Genomic DNA, 8,574 nt, shown 5'->3' with positions numbered 1-8,574 from the left:
AATTCTAAGAGTTCCCAAACACTTGAAATATCTCAATTCCATAATTCAATTCCAATTCAAGGTTCCCAAACATAGCATAAGAGGAATTTAATCTAACATAAACTAAGAACTGAAATGAGAGTATAAAAGTGGTGTAGAAGGCGTGTAAGAAGTGTGTTTGAGGTCCCGGATCAACACCCTTTATATAGGGGTGAAAGATGAACATAAACATTTAAGAGGAGGGTAACCCCGATCGGGGTCGTGGGTTTTCTCATTTTTTTCTCTTAATTCCGTCTTAACTTTGTACTTAATGTTGATGCGGAATCCGATGCTTGTTTCTTAATGCGTCCGTCTAAGGTATCTTAGGCATCCTTTGGCATCCAATGCATGCATATGGCTTGGGCTTTTAATTTGACTTCATTTCTTTACATATCCACCAACCAAGATTGGTTTCCTCTTTCTCGAGTTTTCCAATTTCTTCCCAAAATGCCCCTACGCTTCCCGAAACACCTTTGCATGGTCAAGAGTTGCTCTCAAATCCCTTGCATTGATGACACTTCTCTATTGATGCTTTTATAAAGCGTCGATCGTAAATAACCCTCCATTTTTTTTTTGGAAAACCGTCACATATACTAAATAGGATGGCGCAATTTTCTAAATTCACCTAAAACTAGTTTTAAACCCGTGCAAAATTGCACGGTATGTATTTGGTCTGGTTTAATGTTTTAGGATGTATTTTTTTTTTTTTTTTTTTTTTTTGCATTTCTATTGTACTTGTCTAGTTGGTCTAAATCAGTGATCTACATAATTAATGTTTAAACTTGTTACTACTACGAGTTCACATGCAATGGTTGAAGAGGAAATAATAAAAGATTTTTTTTTAAAAAATAAATCGTACTATCTAGTTTTTAAATATTATGCATGTAATTTATTCGCATTATATGTAATTCAATCCCGTAATTAAATGTAATTCCTTTTCGTAATTATGTAATTTTTTTTTTAAATTATTTAATTCATTTATTTGTAATTAGTTTCATTTATTCCGATTTGTAATTCATTCCGCTTATATGCCATTAATTTCATTTATTCGGAATGTATAAAATTATTTCATAGTATTTATTCTGAGACGGAATTTGTCGCATGTTTGTATAGCCGGAATTCTGAAGAATTAAATACATTGCACACTAACGGATCCTACCATAACATGTATTTCCAAAAAAAAAAGGTTTAATTAATGACGTGGCACGTTCCTGGATTGAGTATTGTTTTCTGAACTAGTTTAGAATCCGTGCAAAGTTGCACGGGTATGTATTTAGGCTTTGTGTAATTTATTGTTTTAATACTCCCTCCTATTCACCATTTTCTTCCCTATTTCCTTTTACGGATTATTCACGTTTTCTTCCCTATTTCCTTTTTTGGATTGAATCGTGTGGTCCAAATTCAATAGCATGTGGGGTAGTGTGTTTTATGTGGTCCAAATTCAATTCTTATTTCTTGTGCAAAAAGGAAAGGGGAAGAAAATGGTGAATAGGAGGGAGTATTATCTTATTTTAAGTGTATAACAATGAGCATTGACGTAAGAAATTAAAGTTAAAAATATGAGAGATTTTTTTAAATTGTTTTGAGTCTATGTTAGGTCATTGAGTATATATATAACTAAGGTAACACAAAAAAATTCATTTTAATATATAGGTACAATGTATTGCTATTTGATTTAATTTTTTTGCGTTTATATTAGGTCACTAAGAACATAAAAATTAATTTTGGAGCGCTTACAGCCGGCACTTTTAAAACTCGATAATTGATTTCACCAACGCTCAAACTACATTCACTCGCATAGCGCACATAGATTTTGTTTAGTTTCATTTTCTTCTTTGTAAATTTAAAAAGATTCATCAATGGCAATACATAGATAAGATAAACATTGAAAAGTGATGCCCGACATTTCAACAACTTACGTAAAAAAAAATAGCCCAAGCATGTAAGTTTAGTAAAGAATCAATTCAAAACTCAATAATTAATTCACCATAGATCAACTATGATATAAACAACCATATACTTCCTCCATTCTCATATGATGTACCCATTTTATTAAAATACTCCACTTATATATTCAACAAATGAGTACATCATATAAAAACGGAGGAAGTATAATTAAAGAGACTAACTTAGTCTCCTTAGCTTCAACCTTCATTTGTACAATTATTTACACCCACAAAACTGCGAATCTCCTAATTATGCTATGTCAATGGACAGTAGTTGTGTTGCACCAAGGGGCCAATAATCAAGGTATATATGCATTGCCTTCTTGTCTTTAAATCCTTTCAACCTTTAGATGCATTGCCTTCTAATTACTGCCAAAAACTCAAATTTCATAAAAGGAGATCTTTAGCAAAGATGTGCTGTGCATGATGAGCGTAAATATCATAAATCAACTATTTGTATGTAATTAGAACACGAAGAGGAAATTACAGAAAATTAATTCTGAAATACTATGTATAAAGTCAAAGTACACAAATTCTCATTAAAGACGGGCACTATCCGTCACAAGCTAAAGATGGATAGTGCCCCTCTCACAATATGCGAGTGACACTATCCATGAGGTGCTCCATTTCCCCTTCACTTGCCCTCTCACTTATCTTATTGTAAAAGGGGTATTATCCCTCTTCAGCTTGTGATGGATAGTGTCCATCACAAGCAAGACGCTTTGGTCAAAGTAAGAGTGAAACAAATTATGTTAGTTTCCATTCAGTGCAAGTAAAAGTACTAATATGTCACCATAACTACATGGATGTAGTCTCCGTACAAAGCAACTTGAATAGAAGATTTGATTCAACACTAAATAAGGGGAGCTAGATAAATATAGCTAATTTACAATGGCTCAAGATAAATTAAGCAAAAAATGCTCTATCTCATTCTATGTCCCTATTTTCTACGGAGTATATGGTCTACCTAATGTTAAACCCTCTTTCATTTAAGGCGATCAAAAATTTGTTAAATTTATATGCAACATAAGTTATTGGACCCAAGGAAAAAGAAATGTCAGCAAAAGAGATAATAAAGTAATTTAAAAAATCATGATTAAGTAAGCATAAATAAAACTCAACTTAAAATAAATAGTAGTAACAAACTGATTAGACTTTTACGGTTTTACCAAAGCTGTATAACAATGTCAAAACTGGCCTTCTTTAGAGGTGAACTTCAATGCAAGACACAGAACATTTAATAGGAAATGAGTATGAAAAACATTTTGCAGAAGAGAGAACATCGGACAAAGATTGAGTGCTCGAAATGATAAGGGAATGAAAAAGAGAAATTTGTGACGCATAAGAGAGATGGGAACCAAGAATTTCACAAACTTGTGATCCTTGGATGACAAATTAAGAAAGACCAACCAACAAAAATACTCTCGTGATACTTATCATAACATAGATGTTTAGCAGTAAATAATTGAAAGAATTGAAAAAAAACCTACTGAGTAAATTGATAAATGATAAGTTCTACGGTCCACAATCAAATCCTCTACTTTCAAGGAGCGCATGCGCAACCACAATTTTGGGTTTCATAATGAAATTGTTTTATAAAATATGGTATCAAAATAAGGAGTCCTGCATGCCTCCTAATCTCCTATATGACCAAATAATATACTCACGAGTAAATAGATAAAAATCAATAGATTACTATACACACCTGGTTATATCATGTATATGCCCTTGAAAATTTCTCTCAAAGAGATGCAAAGTTTGAGCACCTGTTATCATGATTCAAGAAACTCATGAGTAAGACAACACGGGGTAACTTTGTTTAGGATAACGCATAATCATTATTAGGAGTTTAGACATACCCCCAACGACATAACATGGCTAATTACTAATTAGCAATAACAAATTCCCGACATCTTTGAATTTCTACATCCTGCAAATCAAAAGTAAGCTATTTTAGAAAGTACAAAGTATAATCAGTGACTTGGTGTCCAAATTCAAGGTATCAATAACTGTTTCAAACCTTTTGTCTATGGATATATAGCATGTTGCAGCGCAAAAACTCTGTCATAAATCTAAACGGAAGTATAGAATGAGTAATATAAAAATATCACTAATCAAAACACATACCTTGGTGCAGAATAACAAAATTGAACTTTGGATGAGATAACTAAACTTGACAACAGTACGACCGATAAATTTAGGGAAAAAACGACACTGTTAAACTAATAGAGAATTCCTGCTTTACAGATTCAGGATCACCATAGAAAAACTGAAACATGCGCCTGCAATTCCAAAATCAAACAAAATTCATGATGAACGAATCAGAACATAAACGACAAACATCAACAAAGCCCACATATAATTCTGTCACATATCAATCATATAACAAACTCATCGAACTAACACAATAAACCGTCAATTTCCTTCAAGTTATAAAGTGATGATATTTGGGAAAAAAACTAAGAGGCCAAGTACTTCAAAACTGATCCTGTTGATGAAAGTCGGTCAACTACTTCGAAATTGAATTCGCTGATGAAATCAATTCAGTAATTGAAATGAATGGATTAACATAAAGAAGTTGATTAGGTTGAGCACAATACCAACATCTTTATAAATACTTGAATCAAATAATTGAATTGAGCAACAGATGATAGGAACAGCAAATTACATTACATCAAAAAATATTGAAAGAACTTACGACCAAACATGTAATTGTTATATGTCATAAAATCTAAATCTCGATAAATTCATATCTAAAGATGATAGGCATGTTGCAATTTAGGCATAGTCTGCCTTACTGCGAATTGAAAAGATCACCTTTTAATAAATTGAAAACACGCAAACTTTAAATCTAGAAATAGACAAAGATCATAACTCAATAAAGAAAAATTCTTGTGTACTCCGGGAGTACCGTACTCCTTACACCTAGGATATTATTATATTCTATTTGGTGGATTAGTTTTAAGTGTAAGGAGTACGGTACTCCCGGAGTACGTAAGAATTTTTCCTCAATAAATTGAAAAGATCACCTTTCAATTAGCAGATTTTGGGTGGAACATTTAATAATTCTCATTGCGAATTAGAGTAGAGGTCGAATTTCCTTTGGGGGAAAAATAATTTGTGATATGAGAACATGTAAATAGGAAATTTCTGGATGAAATATACTCCCTCCATTCAACTCCACAAGGCTCTTTTCTTTTTTCACGTTTGCCAACGCGTGTTTTACGTGGTAAATACTAAATATCATTAGCTACGTATTTGCAAAAATTATAAAAGTTAGATATTTTTAATGTACTCGTAAAGATGAATCAAACAAGATCCCACATGAATATATTTTCACTTATGTATTGAGAGAAAATTGATAGTGAATGCTCACTTGGAGGGAGTATGAAAAACAATTTATAGAAGTAGCGTATGTTTGTATACTCCGTATAAAGATGACGGCTACTACGAATGAACAATAGGAGCATTCATTTAGGTCTTTTGGAGTAGGCGGGAAAAAAACTCATGAGAGCAAGACACATGTATGGTATGACGTGGTATGGTTATTGTTTTATAAGTTTACTAGTATTGGTGCCCGGCTTCGCCCGGGCTACCGCTACTTACCATTACATTTTTTTTTCATTAAATAAAAGGCAAAATTATTTAAAGTTGCATAACTAATAAATTTATCATTAATATACATTTTTATGACATCCTAAAATTACGATGAAATAAATTTTGAGACAAATTCACAACTCCCGCTATTAATATTTTACTCTTATTAATGAAACAATAGTAATAACATTTCACTATTTGCCCGTAATCATAGTTACTTTCACTACTCCCGCCGTAAGTATTGTTACTGTCACTACTGCCCCATTAATATTGAAAATTTCACTACTCCCGTCGTAATTATTGTTACTTTCACTATTGCCGCATTAATATTGATTATTTCACTACTCTCGTTGTTGTTTCTACCACTTTCACTAATCTCGCTGATAATATTGTTACTTTTACTATTCAAATGAGTGATTACTATCATATAAGTATATCCAATGTTATTACAATTCTTTTCTTTACTAACGAAATTACTTTTACTACTTAAGCTTGCAATTTTAAGCGGATTCTATATTTATATAAATATCTTACAAATATGCATTAAATCAAATCGAAACAATTATGCAGTATTATATATTATGGAATCTAACTTGAATTATTTATAACCTACTTATATTATACTTTTGTATGTTAAATAATTAACTTCTCTATACATCTAATAAACTATAATGTTTAATAAAATTGCATAGATTTTAAATTTAATATATAATTTTACGATGATAATAATTAATAGCATAAGTGTCCATGTTTATACTAATTAATTATTTTATTTTAAGGAAATTGAACATCTTCTAGTCTTCTATAAATATTTAGGAAAATTACCAAACATCTTCTTTCTTTTAGTCTCCTTTAAATTGACCACCTTAATTAATTATTTTATTTTAAGGAAATTGATCATGTTTTAGTCTCTTACAAATGTTTAGGAAAATTACCAAGCTTCTATATAATTTAATTTTAACCCAAACTATATAATATTTGCATTGAGATCCCTTAATCGGGTCCATCACACGGTGCTAGTGATTTAAAACTATATAGTATAAAGATCGCCCTTAGTTTTACTCATCTCGCCCCTAAATATTACCTTTTTGTCCTTGAGTAATTAAAACCCCATATACTTTCCTTTTTACTCATTTTCGATTTTAAATTAAAAATTTCAAAAAAACCGCTTCAGAAATTAACAAAAACAAAACCGTCTCAAAATAATACAAAATAGCGATTTAAATTGGACAAAAATTGACGATTAAATAACCAAAAAACTTAAAACGATCATAACTTTGTGCTCGGGTGTCCGATTTTGACGAATTTTTTTTTCAAATCACTTAACTCGACGAGACGAACACAATGGTAAAAAAAAAAAAAAAAAAAAAAAATTGGAAAATGGTCCATTCGTGTAAAAAACACGAATTGACCTAGGCCGATTCATGTAGTTTACATGAACTTTGCCAGGCGATTCGTGTAATCCACATGAACTGATCGGCTAGGCCCATTCGTGTGATTTACATGAACTCATTTTTTAGCCAAGGCTGGTTCATGTAAACCACATGAACTGCCTTTAGGCGATTCGTGTTTTTCACACGAATGGGCCCACTTTCCAATTTTTTTTTTTTTTTTTTTTTACCATTGCGTTCGTCTCGTCGAGTTAAGTGATTTGAAAAAAAAAATCGTCAAAATCGGACACCCGAGCACAAAGTTATGATCGTTTGAAGTTTTTACGTTTCTAATCGTCAATTTTGTTTCGAATTTAATCGTGCTTGATTATTAATTATCGTAAAATGGGTCACCATCACTCATATTTTGAATTACCGATAAAAATTAGTTTTGAGAATGTTTTAGAGTAAAGGGCAAAGTTGGAAAGTGAAATGAACATTAGGGGCGAGATGAGTAATATAGGGGCGATCTTTAGTAATTTTGATTAATAAAGATAAGGTTGCCTGCTAACTCATCCACACTGTCACGCACCGCTACTCCATACTCCTCATTTCTTCAATAGATAAAAAACCCTAATCTTCAAAATACACGGTTTTATCATTAATTTTTCGTTCAATCATCAGCAAAGATGATTCAAGCTGCCAATCGATTCTAATTCTTCAACCACAAAGACGATACAATCTGCTTATTATATCACAGGTATGGTTTTCTCATTCATTTTCAATTAGTTGTATGTTATTGATGGTAATTTTAATTGCTTTAATCGGGTTATGGGCGTTCTTCCTAATTTTGATCATCAACAACGATTATTAAATTATTGCTTTCGGGACATATTCAGATAGTTTGGTGCTTGGTAAGATTCAGATAGTTCGGTGCTCGGGACATAATTCTGAATTCGATTTCATTCTTTGTTTAATTTTGATTCTTATTTTTCGTTTGATTTTAAGTTCAATTATGAAATTAGGGTTTTTGTTTGAAGTTTTCAGATTCAAATTGGAGTTGTTAATTTGAGTTTCGTTTTTAATTATGTTCCGGAAGCCATATTTTTGTGTTTGATTTCTTTGATCTTTCTTCGTCAATGCATAAAAATATGTTCAAATACATTTTTTTTTAAATCCATCCAATTATTTATGAGTATGGAGTACTAATTATTGATTTGCTTGAAGAAAACGCCGTCCATGCCGCCTCTGATGCAATTGAGTATCATAATTTTAGCATTTGTGGTATGTGCATCATGGGATTTTGGATATCCCGTGCTCGAGAATGTAAATGGCCAACGACCATAGTATTCATATTTGTTTTCTTATTAATTTGATGCATATATTATCAAATCTAAAAGTATGGATTATCAGTCATATTTAACAATTTCTGTCATGTTCACTAGCCAACTAGACAAAATGACTAAATAAACTTTGGTTGTAATACTATTATTACCACCAAATCTTTGTTTTAAACCAAAAATCCGAGAGTTTTCAAAGGACGATCAAGCACCCAATAATTATATCTTTTGACTCCAGTAGTTATATACGGACTATTATTGTCATGAAGTTGTTTTCTACTGTATATGTTTATTTCCAAAATT

General features: G+C 31.5%; 1 long non-coding RNA gene across 4 annotated transcripts; it reads right to left on the bottom strand.

Moving 5' to 3' along the window:
- Positions 1 to 1,981: 1,981 nt before the first annotated feature.
- On the bottom strand, positions 1,982 to 5,174 carry LOC141638683 (uncharacterized). Of its 4 annotated transcripts, none has more exons than XR_012542180.1 (5): positions 4,994 to 5,173; positions 3,985 to 4,246; positions 3,824 to 3,894; positions 3,670 to 3,730; positions 1,982 to 2,333 (listed from the first exon to the last, which is right to left on the bottom strand). It is a non-coding gene; the product is annotated as an uncharacterized LOC141638683 (long non-coding RNA). The 4 variants fall into 4 exon arrangements; XR_012542183.1 differs by having other exon boundaries at positions 4,092 to 4,246; positions 4,994 to 5,168; XR_012542181.1 differs by having other exon boundaries at positions 1,982 to 2,343; positions 3,824 to 4,246; positions 4,994 to 5,174.
- Positions 5,175 to 8,574: the final 3,400 nt, after the last annotated feature.

Source organism: Silene latifolia, unplaced genomic scaffold (assembly GCF_048544455.1).
Source record: "Silene latifolia isolate original U9 population unplaced genomic scaffold, ASM4854445v1 scaffold_214, whole genome shotgun sequence".
Lineage (NCBI taxonomy): Eukaryota > Viridiplantae > Streptophyta > Magnoliopsida > Caryophyllales > Caryophyllaceae > Silene > Silene latifolia.
This window is presented reverse-complemented; position numbering and strand designations above follow the sequence as displayed.